Here is a 14685-nt window from a genome sequence, read left to right on the forward strand (position 1 = left end):
CAGGCAATGCCTGTTTGCCCAGCGCGTGCTCCCTGCTGCTGCCTTCGTGGCTCTGTGGGTGGATGCAGGTTTCTTTTTGGTAGTTTTTTTCATGTGAGGACGGTGCCTTTATTTATATATCCATATAATTGTTATTTTTACTAGGAGGGAGGGTAACCATACGGGCGGGTGGTTTGCCTGCACAAGGATCAGTCCATCAGACTGTGGCAGTCAATGGCCTCTTCAAAGCCATACCAAAATACATTGGGGAAGGTCCACTGCAGATTTAGGAGGGATGCAATGCTCAGAATTACTTCTGTACAAACCTGCTCAGCCTTCCAAAAAGCACTCACCTGCCCTACTTGTTACCAGCACAAAATACAAGCACAATTTGCCGACCATTACACAGTTTGCGTTTCCCTGCATGATTTTTAAATGCCTTTCTGCACTGACCACGTTCCTTGAGCCTTTGTTACGTGCCAGAGGAAGGATGGGAATCCAGCGAGCTGCATTCCTGTACCAGGCCCCCACGACTGCCCAGTAAGGACCCCTCAGTAAGTGGAAACCTTTTGTTATGTCTCATTTGTAGTGGTTAAAACCGTATTCACCACCCAACACTGAACCTAGGTAACAGTAGGATGCATTATATGAAAATAGGTTTTTCTCCCTTCCATACCACGGTGCATGGCTGCGGCCACTAAAGCTGACCCAGTCACACACAGCAATATTTGTAGGTGCAAACTGTCCTGCGAGGACCGTGGCGCTCCCCAGACCCCGCTCCCCTGCTCCAGCTCTCCCCGTGCAGCAGTGAGCAGCTCCCGAGCAGGAGCTGAAACATGAGCCCTGCTATTGCCCTTCGGTTGGATGCATGGTTCACATGGTACCGGCGCTCCTCTGCAATTGGTGAACAGACAGGAACTCTGATGCAAATTCTTGGTGGTGGGTTTTTTGTTGTTTTGCTACCCAAAACCAAATTTAGGCTCATACCACAGATGCACGCTACTCTCAAACACTGCTCCACCTGGAGGGAAGACCAGCTGGCAGGACAGGCATTGACAATGAAAATCAGTCAAAATCCAAGCAGAGATTTATGAAAATTATCACTAGTAAGCATTCTCATCCAGCCAACACAGAGAGATACGTAGCATGGTGCATAGAGTTAGGTGTTACACCGGAGAAAAGGAAGTTGATACCAAACGTGCATTCCTCCCTCACAATCCTCCTGTAGCTCGTGGCCTGGCAATATCCTGGTACTGATACTTTCTGGTCCAAGAGGAGCCATGGCTCCTGGGAACAGTGAAAGCTCTGAGCACCTATGGGGTTATTAGGAGATGTCTGACTTCCCCAAACTCCCCAAATCCCACATTTAACATCTGCCTGGAGAGCTGCGCACAGCCCTTTTCCAAACTCATCCTTACAAAGGAGGTCATGAATCTGCAATTGAAAGAAATCAACACATATACCCACGGGGACAAAAAGCATTTAGAGGCTTTAACAGCACAGAGAAAGTTTGCCAATGTTTTATGAAGAGGAAGAGAGACAGAGACAACATGTGTTCTGCAGAGGGATGTGCATTGCTGCTCTACTGACAAACCCCGTTAGGCAAAGATGAAGAAGTCACTATTGTCAGTAAGAGGAACACGTGCTTAGCACACAGCTAAAACCGTACAATCTATGAAGTAGATCCTATATTCGACCATAAGATTTCCTTTTATTTAACTTAAAACTCTCTTGTGACAGTGGAATGTATCACAAACTGTGAAGATGCTACCTTTATTTAACTGGGATTTTGTACTCTGTGTGCATATCCAAGAAGGAAATAACATCCTGCCAGGCAGCACGCACAGCTTTCTGTCATTATTCAACTGGTTGGATTTCAACAACATAAGAATAAACTGTGGAGGTGAAGAGGAGAAAAAATAATTAGGAGTGCAACAAAATGCAAGCGTGCATCAGGGTGTTAAAAGGGTTGGAAGTGTGAAACCCAGAAATAAACATTCAAACATTCTGCTTCATTCACTAAGGTAGCGTTTTGATGTATGCTCACCGAATCAGTAGTTGAAATTGCTGTAAAAGAGGTTTCATTTCCAGCTGGTATAAGGACACGAAAACCGGACAGATTGTATTTAGACCAAGTCTTACCCTTGCAGTGCTCCACGCTATCACAAGTCTGCATTTAGTGGCATCTCCCTCCTATTATTCTTTGTTTGCTTTAGGATTAACTTTGTGGGTTGACACTGAAGAACTGTAAAAAAGTTTTTAAAACCCTCACTTTTGTGACCTTTCAGTAACCACATCAGCTACTCTACAGCTCACCCAGCTAGCAGTAAAGACAAGCGGATTTGGAGGGCTCGATTCAAAGGGCTCCCAGACACACGAACATTTGGGAGCTCTGCCCCTGCACAGGCTGCCCCAATGGGAACAGTCGGGATTTTCCCCACCTCAGGTATTAACAACAACAACAAACACTCAAAACCAAACCAAACTCTCCCAAAGAGGAGATGAAAGTGCTGTTCTCCTCCTCCTTGCATTGAAAGCGTATCACCACTGCGGACCAGCAGGAAATTAAACATTTTGTGAGGAAACAATGGGAGCAAACAAAGCAAACACAGCTGCCGAAAGACAAGGTGAGGTTCAGGGTAGCTCCTGGAGGTTCTCCCAGGGCGGACGGGAAGGACACCGAGCAGTGTGTGCGTTTCGGTAGCTGAGGAGCCCGTCCTGCCCCTAGGAAGGGATTCCTCCCCAGGCCAGTGCCATGGATGCACACAGGGAGCTTGGCCAAAGCAGTGAGGGCTGGGAACATTTGGGGCATGAACAGGGAACCTGCTCAAGAGCCGGGCTGCTCGCCCCAAGGGCATCTCCCAAGCCATGCATGAGCCCTGAAGATGCTCTTGGGGCAAAGCCCAACGCCTGGCAGATGCCGACCCAAGCACACGAGCTCCACGCAGCCAGAGGAAGCCAAAACCTGGCCGAGGGGATGCGGGTTTGCCAAAAGGCCAGTCCGCACACACAGAGCGTCCTGTCGCCGGGAGGAGGTCCGTCCTGATGGCAAACCTGGCAAATGTCTTATTATTACTATTATTTTTTTTAAGTGGGCCTGTTCTCTCTGGGTCACTTTACTCAAGCCTGCCCAACCTTGGTAATAATGAGCTGAGGCTGGTTAAGCAGCTAATTAGCATGCCGTTTGTTAGACGAGTTAAGAATGTAATTATTGTGAGTAGGCAGAGCCTGCCGATGGAATGCATTTTGAAGGTTACCATAGGAATCTTTCCTTGGTCTATTCATTCCGAGTGTAATACTAATCACTATCATAAGGAAAGGATTGCTTGGATATAGACTGTAGGTTAACATCTGATTAGATTTCCAGTGAACAAAGCGATTCAGGCAGTTTGTTTGTTAACCCTTTTGGGCCCTGCCAAAGTGTCCCGACCTGCGGGAGGAACTCGGCGCTGCGGGGTCCCCTCCCTGCCCGCGGCTTGAAGGCAGCATCCTAGCGCAGACCTCGGGGCTCTAATTGCAGAGGGCGGGCTGAATGCCGTCCTCCAAATGTGCTGAAATTAGCGTGGCATTCACCAAAACTGGCATAGCAAGCCATCTATTACTGCTTGCTTTTTTATTTTTTTCATTTGTAGATTGGTTGGGTTCAAATTGTGCTGGATAATTCAAAGATCTGATTAAAACAGTAACTGGGAAAAAAACTGAAGAGCAGAACCACAGCGTTATGCTCGTATTTATTTAAAATGCATGGTTCCTCGAGCATGCAGTATGGCATCCTGCAAACAAACATCCTGGGCACAAGTCCGCCCCGGTGCAGCGGCTCCACCCGGCAGCACTTCCACCGCCTGCCCTTGGAGGGACAGCCCTGCCGTGTCACATCGCCCTGCAGCACGGGGCCACGGGTCGTGGTACGGCAGCACACGGACAGACAGACCTCAGCACGGCCGTACGGACACACGTCCCACCCAAGGACATCGCCCACGGGTGCCGGGTGGGATGAGCACAGGGAGCTCTGCTCCCCTGCCCCGTTAACCACGCCAGCAATAGTCCCAGGGTGCTAAAAGCCAAACCCGTGGTGCCCTTGGAAGAGCTCGTCCCGAAGCAGGGCTGCGATGGAGCAGTGCGGGGCGAAGCCCCTGCAAGCGCTACCTGCTCGCGCTGTTTTTTGTCTGGATGAACAGCGGCTCTGTGTGAGGAGTGCGAGTGTGCTACCTTTTGTCGGGAAGGAAATTCATGTAAATTCCTCCTTTGTTCCCCCTGCCCCCAAAAGTCACAGTCAGCAGAGATCACATTTATAACAGTGCAGCTTTAGAGAACCGTGGATGTTCATTAAATCGCCTCTGCATATTTTGCTCTTTTTTTCCACTCAAGGCTGCCTACCAAAATCTCTCAGTGGTGTTCCTTAGCTCTTACCCTAAAAATATTATCAAAAATGAAGTAGTGAATGCCACAATCTGAATGCATTCTGTGTCCAGCATCATGCTGTTCGCAGCTCACTTGCGAGGCCCAAGGCTCGGTGGGAATTTACAATTCATCGGCGACCAAACTATTTTAATGTTATCAACACATCTTTACCCTGGCATACGAGTGTGTGACTTATGAAGAGAGAAGCAATTTGTTTTGTGAATTTCATCCTTTGTTATTGAAAGCTGCTGGATTTGGATGTATAAAGACCTGTGCCATTAAGCCACGGGGCAGAAGCATCCTATGGGCTAACAAGTTTGTTTGCTTGTTATTATTTTTTTTTAAATACAAATTACTTTAAAAGTAGCATTATGTAGGACTCTGAAGGTGCTTTACTTAAATCTTGTGCTTCTTCCAAAAGATTGCAGAATATGAAGAAAAATGAATGGAGCAGGCCGTGATCTCGATTCAGGAGGAAAATACCAGCTGATTTCTAACCAAATTAATGTATATAATTCTGTAGTTTTACAATTGTCCAATCCAGTGTACTTCTAAATAACTGTATTTATTAGAAAATGTGGATTTATTAAAACAGGAATTTGTCTGGTGTCTTTTTAAGAAAATTTTAAAAGATTAAGGACGATCACTGTGAAAAGACAATTTGACATTTGCTCTACAGCTCCGTTTTTGCTGCAGAACGCTGTCTGTTTGAAATGGGAGATCTGAGTTGTAAAGGAAAACCTTACAAGTAAGGCTGAAATTGAAATAAGCATCTAACGCTACTGACATAAAATGCTTCTCCTGACAGGATCCACGTTTTAAATAATTAACAATCTGAGGTTTAAAACAAACAAACAACCACAGTCAAGCCCAATTCCAACTGCCTGAAGCAGCAGCCGCCGAGTGGCAGCGCACAGGCAGGGGTTTGGGGCTGGTGCCCAACTCGTCATTCCCCTCCTTCAGCATCAGTCCACGTTCAGGACTGAGCAATGGGTACAAACTGACAGCAGGCATCACTGCGCTACCAATTTAAGCACAAACAATTCTGCATTAGCACGGACCTCTTGAAATAACACAGGTATTGATAAAAAATCAACTCTGGGTATTCCACGAGCAAAACTTTAGAACTGAGACATCAATTTTAGGCAGAAAATACACTGTATTTCCTGCAATAGCAAAGGACGAGATCACCTCTCATATAAAGGTAAAAAGAAGTAGAAAAATATTTTTTTTCTTTAATATTCTTTTGAATCCAAACATTATCTTGATCAGTTTATTTTCCCTAGTTAGTATACACAAACAAGAAGCCAGGAAACTAAGAGGGATAATATTTCAATCCAGCTTTCCCCAGATTACCAGATTCAACAAGAAATGGAAAAAAGCGTTCTTTGCAAACTATTGTTCTCAAGCCAGTTCTTTCACTCTATTTTTGGCTAATTAAATTAATCTGGTAAGCAGGTGTAAACCCACTTGTTTAAGCAATGGTTTGGGTTGCTAAAAGGAGAGATTGGAGGTATTTGCACAGTAAGAGATTTGTACAAGGGAGCATTAAACCCTATCAACAAGAGGAAACTCCACTCAGGATGCAGAAAATCCTGTTTAGCACTTACCAAATGGTACCAAATGCAAAACACAGTCTGCTTCTAATCCAATATACCAACACGAAGGTGAAGTATAGTCATCTGCTTTCTTAGACTGAACAGTCTGACCAGCTATATTGAGCACGTTTTGCATAGTTAATGCTTTACATGGCGAATAGAAACATATACATGTTGCTGTCCTTTGAGATTTGGCTGTATTTGCGGTCAGCAGCACGCTCAGTTTTGACCCAAGAACAGTGAATAGCCAAACTTCAGCTGCCATGGAGAGCTTTTGCCATGTGCATTTTATTTGGCCAAAATATAAACTGAGCAGGCTACCAATAAAGTTTGCAGACAAGCACAACATCAAGCACACTAATAGGCAAAGCAAGATTTAATAAAAACAAAGAATACCAACCAGACAAAAATATATATATCAAGAAGGAGCCAGAATTCAGTTTCACCTGCACAGAGTTATAATGGCTCACCCTCAATTTGCAAATATTAAAAATTATTTTGCAAACATTAAAATTGGGCAGTAAGGAACAGCTAACATGAAGAAGAGTTGATTTCTGTTTAAAACTCTCTGACTTTCTCTAGGTTCCCAGCACACCGGAGAAGAATGACAGCTCACCACCTGGGGTGCACCCAGCCTTCAGCTGCTGGGACCCCACAGACAACAAGAGACCCCCGGGCAATGCCCTATTTTCTGACACACCAAGCTCATCAGCTAACCCTCGGTTCACCAACCAGGCATCCACGGCTGCTTGCTGCATCTCAGGGGTACTGAATGGGGCAACATTTGCTCCCAGAGGTATCTGCAGGTGAGCCACCAGAGCATGCTGGTGTTTTGTGAGGAATGCTGCAAGGGGAGAAAAAAGAGGAAGAGAGGATCAGAGTGAAACGAGACGTGACTGCATGTCCCGTGTCCTCACAGTGCTGGGGCCCTGCAAGGACCACGAGGAGCATTTAGAGAAGCAGCAGTGGTGGTGTTGCCCACGGGCTCCTCAAGATGTTACAAGTGCTCAGAACATCGTTCCTTTTCCTAGATCCCACTGGAGTCCAGCCCCTCGGCTGCTAAGGGTAAGGCAGCACCAGCAGCTGAGAGAAGGAAGCCAACACAAAAACTTTCTCGTGCCCATCACAGCCCCTTTCGCTCGCCACCCTTCCCAAGGCAACCTGGGTGGCAGAGGGTCTCTGGGGCTGCTCCAAGCATCGCCAGAGGCTGGTTGCTCCCTGAGGGACCCCTCAGAAGGATCACGCCGTCCTTCTGGGGCTCCCTGAGCAGCACCAGGGCGTGCCATTGCCTCAACCATCCTTGTGCTGAGCGACACTCGCGCCTGGTCCGTGTTTCAGCAGTGGGGATGCTGGAGAGTCAAGCAAAGTGGGCATTGCATCCACCTCGTCCTGTAGTAACGACTGCCATCCCTGCTCTTTCCCCCCATCCAAAGCTCTCTTGCTCGGCCCCCTCCCGCCCGCCCCGTCCAGCTTTGCTCCTGTTTTTCGTCTATTTGTGAAGGTGCCCAAGACAGGAGCTCACTTAATACGTTCCCTTACGCTTGTGGCGCAACAGCCTATTCAGTACAGATAAGCCCCTTTAGAAATGAAGGGGAATTTAATTCAGTGCTTGAGTGACAGCAGGAAGATTTATCCCCTCAGTAGACAATACGGCTTTTGGGGCTTTAATCTTGCCCAGACAATGGGCTGTTTCTCGGCCCTCATCTTGTGCTTTTCCCACGATGTTCGGTGATTAACCGGGGCTCCATTGGATGGAAGCCACTATCTCTCATTTAAGAGTGTTTGCGCCTCTGTCAAGGACCAGGGAGGGAGGGAGGGAGGGAGGTGGGAAGAGGAGAAAGGAAGGGGAGGGGGGGAAAAGTTGAACTCATCCAGGAGCAATGCTGCGGGGACGGGGACCGGGCCCGGGCGGATGCCGGCGCTATCTGCGCAGGCCGGGCGGTGACAAAGCAGATGGATCCTGGCACCGGCACCTCCCGGGGCTGTGGGCAGAGCCCTGCTGACCGACTGCTACAAACAGAAGCTCCTCATTTATTTCACTGGGGGCTTTATTTAGAAAAGCCCTTGTCGCGGGCTGAAATCCACTGGTCCTTAGATGTAAGCAGAAATGCTTCTCTGAAGGCGAAGGAAGCCAAGCGCACCAAGGCCTGCTCGGAAACCAGGCCCTGTGCTCGCAGCCCACAGCAGGGAGCTGAGCTCTGCACTTAGCAAGGACAACCCCACCGAGAGCATCGGGGACACCTGCAGAACTCACCGGGTACCCCGAGCACCTCAGGACCGAGGCATTTCTCCACACACACACTGCACAAAGCGATGGGTGACCTCCTGCTGTTGGTCATTCCATCACCAGAAGGAGCATCACCAGTGAGTTCTCACCACTAGCAAGGAGCAACCATTACTGCTATTGCATTCTATAAATCAGTCTTTGTATTAAAAAATAAATTATAAATAAAAACTTATGTCCTTCTTACTAAAATACCGGGCACACCAAAGCTTCAGTTCTGATAACGAACAGAAATACAGATTTAGTCTCAAACTAATAACACAATCCCCTGTGTTTGTTACAGTAACCCTATGCTAATGCAACCTTAATGGTCCATGCTAACGCATGGCAGTGCCAAGAGCCTTCTGCATGGAAAAAGTTCCTGCCAAAGTAACACTGTACTTTGTTGTTTGGCTGGAATTTTATTGTCAGTTTGTGCTTGGGAGTTCTGTTTACTATGAAAGCGAGGCTGGCAGGCACATCACTGAGCTCCTGACCAGGACCAGGAGGACTTCTGCAGGCCCACGTGGTTGGTAGGGAAATATCTCAGCAAGCTTCGTGTCTGCTGCCTGACCTGCTGAAGAGAGCAACGAATGGAACAGAAACACTGCACAGGAACAGCTTAAAACAAAATAAAGTAAAAATCAGCAGGTTTGCTATTGAAAGAGGAATTGTTTTCTTCGCTCAAGACCTGCCTAACAGAGATCCCCTGCAATAAGCACAGAAATAACCTGCACAAGGACAGAGGGCTCTTCCGTGTTTTTTTTTTACCAACAGCCGGCCAAGGGGCGCGATCCCACCAGCTCACACCACCCACACCTCAGTACCTGGGGCACCAGCTACAGGCACAGCCGGCAGCCTCAGGTGCTGCGTCCACACACCCAGGGCAGGACGAGCTCTGGAGTCAGCTGGCACGGGAGGTTTCTGCCAGACGTGTCGGCGCAGAGCTTCGTTCCTACGGCCAGCGCAGCGCGCCGGTTGAAAGATGCTTTGTTTCAGCTATCACACATCTTTCATTCTCCGACCCTACAACTGCATACTTGGATGACTCAATCAGCTGAAAAAAAAAAAAAAAATGCTGCAGTGTTCTCTGTTGTTGATGTGAATGTTTGGGAGCAGCTGAGCCAAAAAGCAAAAGCATATGTTCCTCCCCGCGCTGAGAGCGGAGGGGAGTGTGTAATCCAATAGACACAGCTGAGTCGAGGCCACCAACAGACTGACATGCCCGCTCACACGCACGCATCGTGTGTGCGGGATGCCCGACGGGTGGCAGAGATTATTCCCCTCAGAGATCACGCTCAGCCCTGCAGGAGCAAGGTGCCACCGCGCCGCTCAGCCCGCAGGTGAGCTGGGCACCGCGGCACGGGGAGGGCTGGGGGCACTGCCCTGCTGCTGCCCCAGGACCATCGCAAACAGCAAAATGTTCCGTGCCGTGCTCTCTCCAGCTGGAAGCACTCTTGGCACAAACTGCAGAAGCCAAAGGACACGCGTGGGCTGCCCTTTGTGCCGGGGCAGGAGCCATCGCATGGTCCCGGGGGTGGTCCTGGCCCCACCAAGCCCGCAAGAGAGATGCTCAGCCTTGACAGCAGAGCCTCCTGTGAGCTCCTACCTGCCACTGCCTCCTCTGTCATCACGGAGTGGCCTCCTTTTCCCCATCTTTTCAGTCCCCAAATGTCCAGATTCCCATGTTTCAGCTCTCAGCACAAACCCAAGCAGCTGCCAGCTGGTTTGGGCAGCCCGTGCGTTACCTGCAGATGACAGCACCTTGCGGTGCTAGCACAGGTAGCTGCACGGTGGATTTTTTTCTCACTACTTTGCTTTTAGTTCTGCAACGAGAAAATTAACGTGGAAGACTATCAGAGCCTTTAAGCCTCAACAAACAGTAATATGGGGCCAGCAGGGGGTATAGCTTAAGATTTCCTTAACATCACATTTGGGACTTTTTACTTCCCTCAACCACAAGTTCAAGTCCCCGAGGAGTCATTTGAGTTTTTCGGCCCTTTTAATGCAATCAGCTGAGTGAACGTGATTCTTTTTTTTTGAGTGGCCTTTAGATGTAAATGGGCAGAAGGGTTTTATAGCATTCTCTCTCTCTTTTTAATTGACCTCAATTGAGCTGCGTGGTGGGACCTGCTGGGGACTGCCACCCATCCGTGGGCACCCATCAGGGCAGGAGGCACGAGGAGCCGGTGGGATGAGGCTTCCACCACGGCTCTGCCATCAGGAGGGGTTCAAACCACAGACACAGCTCTTTATCTCATACCAGTGCGTCCCCGTCTGCACTCTCTGCCCTCTTCCTTTTGTCTGTGACTCATGTGAACTCATTCAGGACCCCTTTGAGGGCTCACGATGGCCCCTGGGAACCTTTTCAACACCTTTGTGCTGAGCTGAAATGGGCTGAGCACAACACGTCTGTGCATCTCCCTGCATGCTCTAAAAATGCAGAAGGGCTTTGGCTTGCTTTTGCTGCACCTCTCTCGTAGGAGATAACGGCCCCGTGGGACCGAGACGTGCATCCGAAGCTGTCCCCTGGTGCTGCTGTAGCCAACAAGCCACGGCCTTGCCCTTCCCCTGCAAAGCACCAGTGAGTAACTGGGGCTATGCAGCCCTTTTTTCCCCCCTCACCCTGGCATATTTTCACTCTCTTGCCTCCAACCTACTTCAAGCAGTGTTTTTCTGTGCTATTTTTCAACGGTGAATGCAGGGAGGAGAGAGGGGAGGGAGGAAAGCACATGAGAGGAACAAAAATAAGATTAAAATAAAAGCCTGCACCGGGGGCCCACAGAGAAACAAAAGTTAGGGCCCGATTCCCATCTCATCTAAACCACTGCGAACCCAGTCACTCCCTGTAACGTGGAGAGATCAAACTGTGGCTTGCAATTTTGCAGCACCTTTGTCTGGCCTAGCATTTAGAGGAAGTGGGGAAAGTAGAAGGAAAATTATTCTGTACAGGCTTCCTGAAAACTACGAGGGACTTTTGCGGTAGCAGCCGTGGGGTGAGGCAGGTCTGCACTGAGGAGAAATTCACCCCAAGAGCCGGACTCATCCTGCAGCCCGCAGAGTGCTCCGTCCCTGCCATCCCCGGCCGTGCCCACCGCTGGACTTCTCCCCCTGCAGCGGGCACAAACCTGTGGTTAGTGGTGGCCCCAGCAGCTCTCTTGCCCTGCCTGGCCTTTGCAGCCGGTCCTGGCACCAAAAGCAGCGGCTTCTGCATCCCCCTCAGCAGCTGAGCTTTCTGTCCTCTGCCTCACGCCTGCAGCACGACGAGCAAAGAACAGCACGGTTTGGATCTCTGATCAAACGCAGCACTGCCCACGAGGCAATTAAGGCGTGCTGCTCCTTGCTGACACTGCCCAAACCCCCACATCCACAGAGCTAACCTGGCCAGGAAAGCCTGCCCTGAGCGCAGACAGAAACGTGTTAAATAGAACAAAACAGAACCTCGGCATCCCCCGCTCACGTTATAGGTTACATCTAACATTAACTGGCTTGGCGGTTTGTTGGCTGCCTTGGAGTTTAGCAGCAGAAAGCACTTTGATGGGAAGCGTAAAGCCCTGTGCCCTTCACCAGTCTTTGCCCAAAGCCACGAAGTGACACGGCGGCTATTACACACAGCAGCTCACCTTGTTTTTCTAATAGGTTTTTGTTTCAAGCATCCCTAACTTCCCAAGCCCCAGGTCAGGCCAGTGTGAAAGCACAAGCATTCAGGAAGCTTCTTTGCCTTACAATCGCTGCATTTTGGCAGTGGCACTAACTCTTCATGCAGCGCCTCCTTTTCCTCAAATAATCCACTTAAAAATATATTATAAAAACTCGTCCGTTTAAGCTGCAGTCACTGCAAAAACAACTCCCAGTCGGGGTAGTGCCAGGTGCTCTATTTATAGGCCTCTCAGCTAAACATGCACGCGTGTGCTTTTATTTCCAAATGCCCCCAGTCTCTGCAAACAGGGCTTGCTTCTCATCATCGGCTGTTTGACGACTCCTATCAACCTGGCTGAGGCTGGATGCTATGAATCAGCTTTTACACTGAGAATTTTCTCCAGATAAATCTCCCAAAATGTAATCATGCCAGCTCACTACTGATTGTTATACAGATGCAATACTTCAGAAGTAGCATAACCCATTTGTTAAGGGAAACACACTTAGACTTTTGTCCTGACCTAGCACAGACGAGGCACAACTGACAGCCCAGGGGATCAAAGTCTCCTCTTTATCAACACACACTTGGCAGAAATGTAAACTTCCCCATATATGGCTTCATAAATTTGTTTGAACTTATTTGAAAACCAGCTAAAGATGTCTCAAGGAGTTAAAACTCACTGGCCCTTTCAACCCTGAATTCTGAGCGAGAAAGGCAACACAGGTACATTATACTCTGCAAGTCAATTTTTTTTTTGTCCATCCACTGGTTTTAAGCTTGCAGGGAGGGATTAAAGGAGAAGAGTTTAAGAAAACATCAAGAGATTATTTTTTTTTTTCAGAAGTGTATATGGTTTGGTAGTGAACTGCAGAGTTATTTACAGAAATAATCAATTTGTGCAAATCCAAATCCAAAAATAATGCAGCATCTAGAATGGTCAGCCTCCACTGCTGGCCGTGCCGGTTGCAGAAGGTAGATGAAGGAAGAGCAGATAAGGCAGGCAAGAAATAAACACAAGTGAAGAGCAGCCTTATCGAAAAAAGGAATGATTAACAGCAAGACAGACAACCAGTAGTGCCAAACGTTTCTACGTACAGATTGCCAAGAGCTAACCAGGCTCTGGAAAGTTCCTGGCCTTACGCATTTCTTCAGTTCTCCACGAGATGCTTTCTAAAGGAAAATTTTTCAAAAAGTTTGAGCTTGAAGTTTCCACGTAACATAAAAAAAAAAAAAAAGGTTCTGGTGAAAGAAAACATGGCAAATCTCTACTGATGTATTTGGCATATTGCTTCCCCCACGATTTCTGCAGCCACCCTTGCCCTGCGCACTCTGCGACCGCCGGGGCGCGGAGCAGTGGGCAGCAGCTGAAGGACCTGGAGTGACTCCGTGGCCAACAGCGGTGGCTCAGAAAAGGGCAGCCAAAAAGAAACCCCCTGGCACTGGGTCTGGAAGAACAACTGCCACATTTGGAAGATCAGAGCCAAGAGTCAAAGCTGTCACCGGCTGAAATTCTAATTGAGAGTAAAGACAAAATAAAGGATAGCCAGAGGCTGCTGAATACCAAAGCCAACAGCAACAAATTAGGTGTTTGAAATCATTTAAGTTTCATACCTACAGTGAAGTGGTTTTTATTTGGCGAGAGAAATACCTGGAGCAGTAGGATGTAACAGGCTATCAAGCAAATGTGCTCACAGACAAATAAGCCAGCACCGATCAGCACAGCAGACACGAAAGGAGGCTGGGAGACGCGTTCAAGCAGCAGCTGGTAACGCCGCCGTGATGCAGGACGCGCAGGGAAAGTTTAAGATGATTTTAAGCAGACATGAAAAAAACCACCTACAATGTTTCTCTGAATAAAGGGACTTCTAAAATAGTCACTGGTAGATCAAACAGAAACACGTACCAGAACTCTGCCAGCAGCCAGCGCGATCCAGTGCTCTCCTCGTCTGACTGCCCTGGAAATCTCGCCTGGACGGGTCTGACGCAGCAGAGACCTGGGCTGCCCCTCAGAAGTCAGATTCACATCCCTTGAGTACAGAAAGCACCCAAGAGTCTTTTCCTAAGGGACTAATGAAACTGCTTTACCTGACCAGCCATTGGCTTCAAATAGGAGGAATTGGAAATGTGGTTTTTGTCTGCAAAAAAGGCAAGACAGCAGCTAGAGGCAGAAAGGGGAAGGAAAGAGGGGGAAGAACCAAGAAGGAAGTACCAGTTCTTTGACACCTTTTGGATGGAGATTTGCAAAGCAGAACATACCCCCTTCCCTTTCAGGAGCATATTTGGTCTAATCTGATTTTAAAAGAGCTCCTTGTGATGAATCATCGCGCTCTGCCACGGGTGCTGCGGCGGGGTCCGGTCCTGCCCACGCTCACCCTTGGGCTCAGCTGCACCCCGTGGCCGTGCATCACCGGGGCCGTCGTGGCCACAACCCCCCGGCAAGGCTGGGCTGCAGGTGCCTGAGGTGCCACCAAGGGGATGAACACAAATGGCAGCTGCCCTTCAGCGACCATTTGTGGGATGTGGCGAGGCGGCCCCCGGAGAGCAATGAGCTCAGAACAGGCCAGCGTCCAGGTTTGAAATCCCCCTCTAATGGGTATGTAAATGCCTCGGGTTTTGCTTTCACTGCTACTAACAATTTGCCAGCAAACTTATCTTATTCGCCGAGCTCAGTTTCTCTCTCATTTATCCCCCAAACCCACAGGGGCTTGATTTTTATGAGGTGCTGAGCAACCACAGCTCCCGTGGCCTCGTGCTGCGGCTGGGGTGGCGGGGCTGGGACGCTCGGCCCCTGAGGAAGGATGCTG

General features: G+C 48.8%; 1 protein-coding gene across 10 annotated transcripts in view; it reads right to left on the minus strand.

Moving 5' to 3' along the window:
• PRDM16 (PR/SET domain 16) overlaps positions 1–14685 on the minus strand; it is a 296501-nt gene that overhangs the window by 239575 nt on the left and 42241 nt on the right. Inside the window, exon 1 of one of the 10 annotated variants that reach the window (XM_068658820.1) lies at positions 13785–13927. The exons of the other annotated variants lie outside the window; for them this stretch is intronic. The gene's annotated coding sequence lies outside the window, so the exon portion shown is untranslated. Of the gene's footprint in view, positions 1–13784; positions 13928–14685 lie in introns of those variants that run through there. 10 annotated transcript variants of the gene reach the window in all.

Source organism: Anas acuta, chromosome 22, assembly GCF_963932015.1.
Source record: "Anas acuta chromosome 22, bAnaAcu1.1, whole genome shotgun sequence".
Classification (NCBI taxonomy): domain Eukaryota; kingdom Metazoa; phylum Chordata; class Aves; order Anseriformes; family Anatidae; genus Anas; species Anas acuta.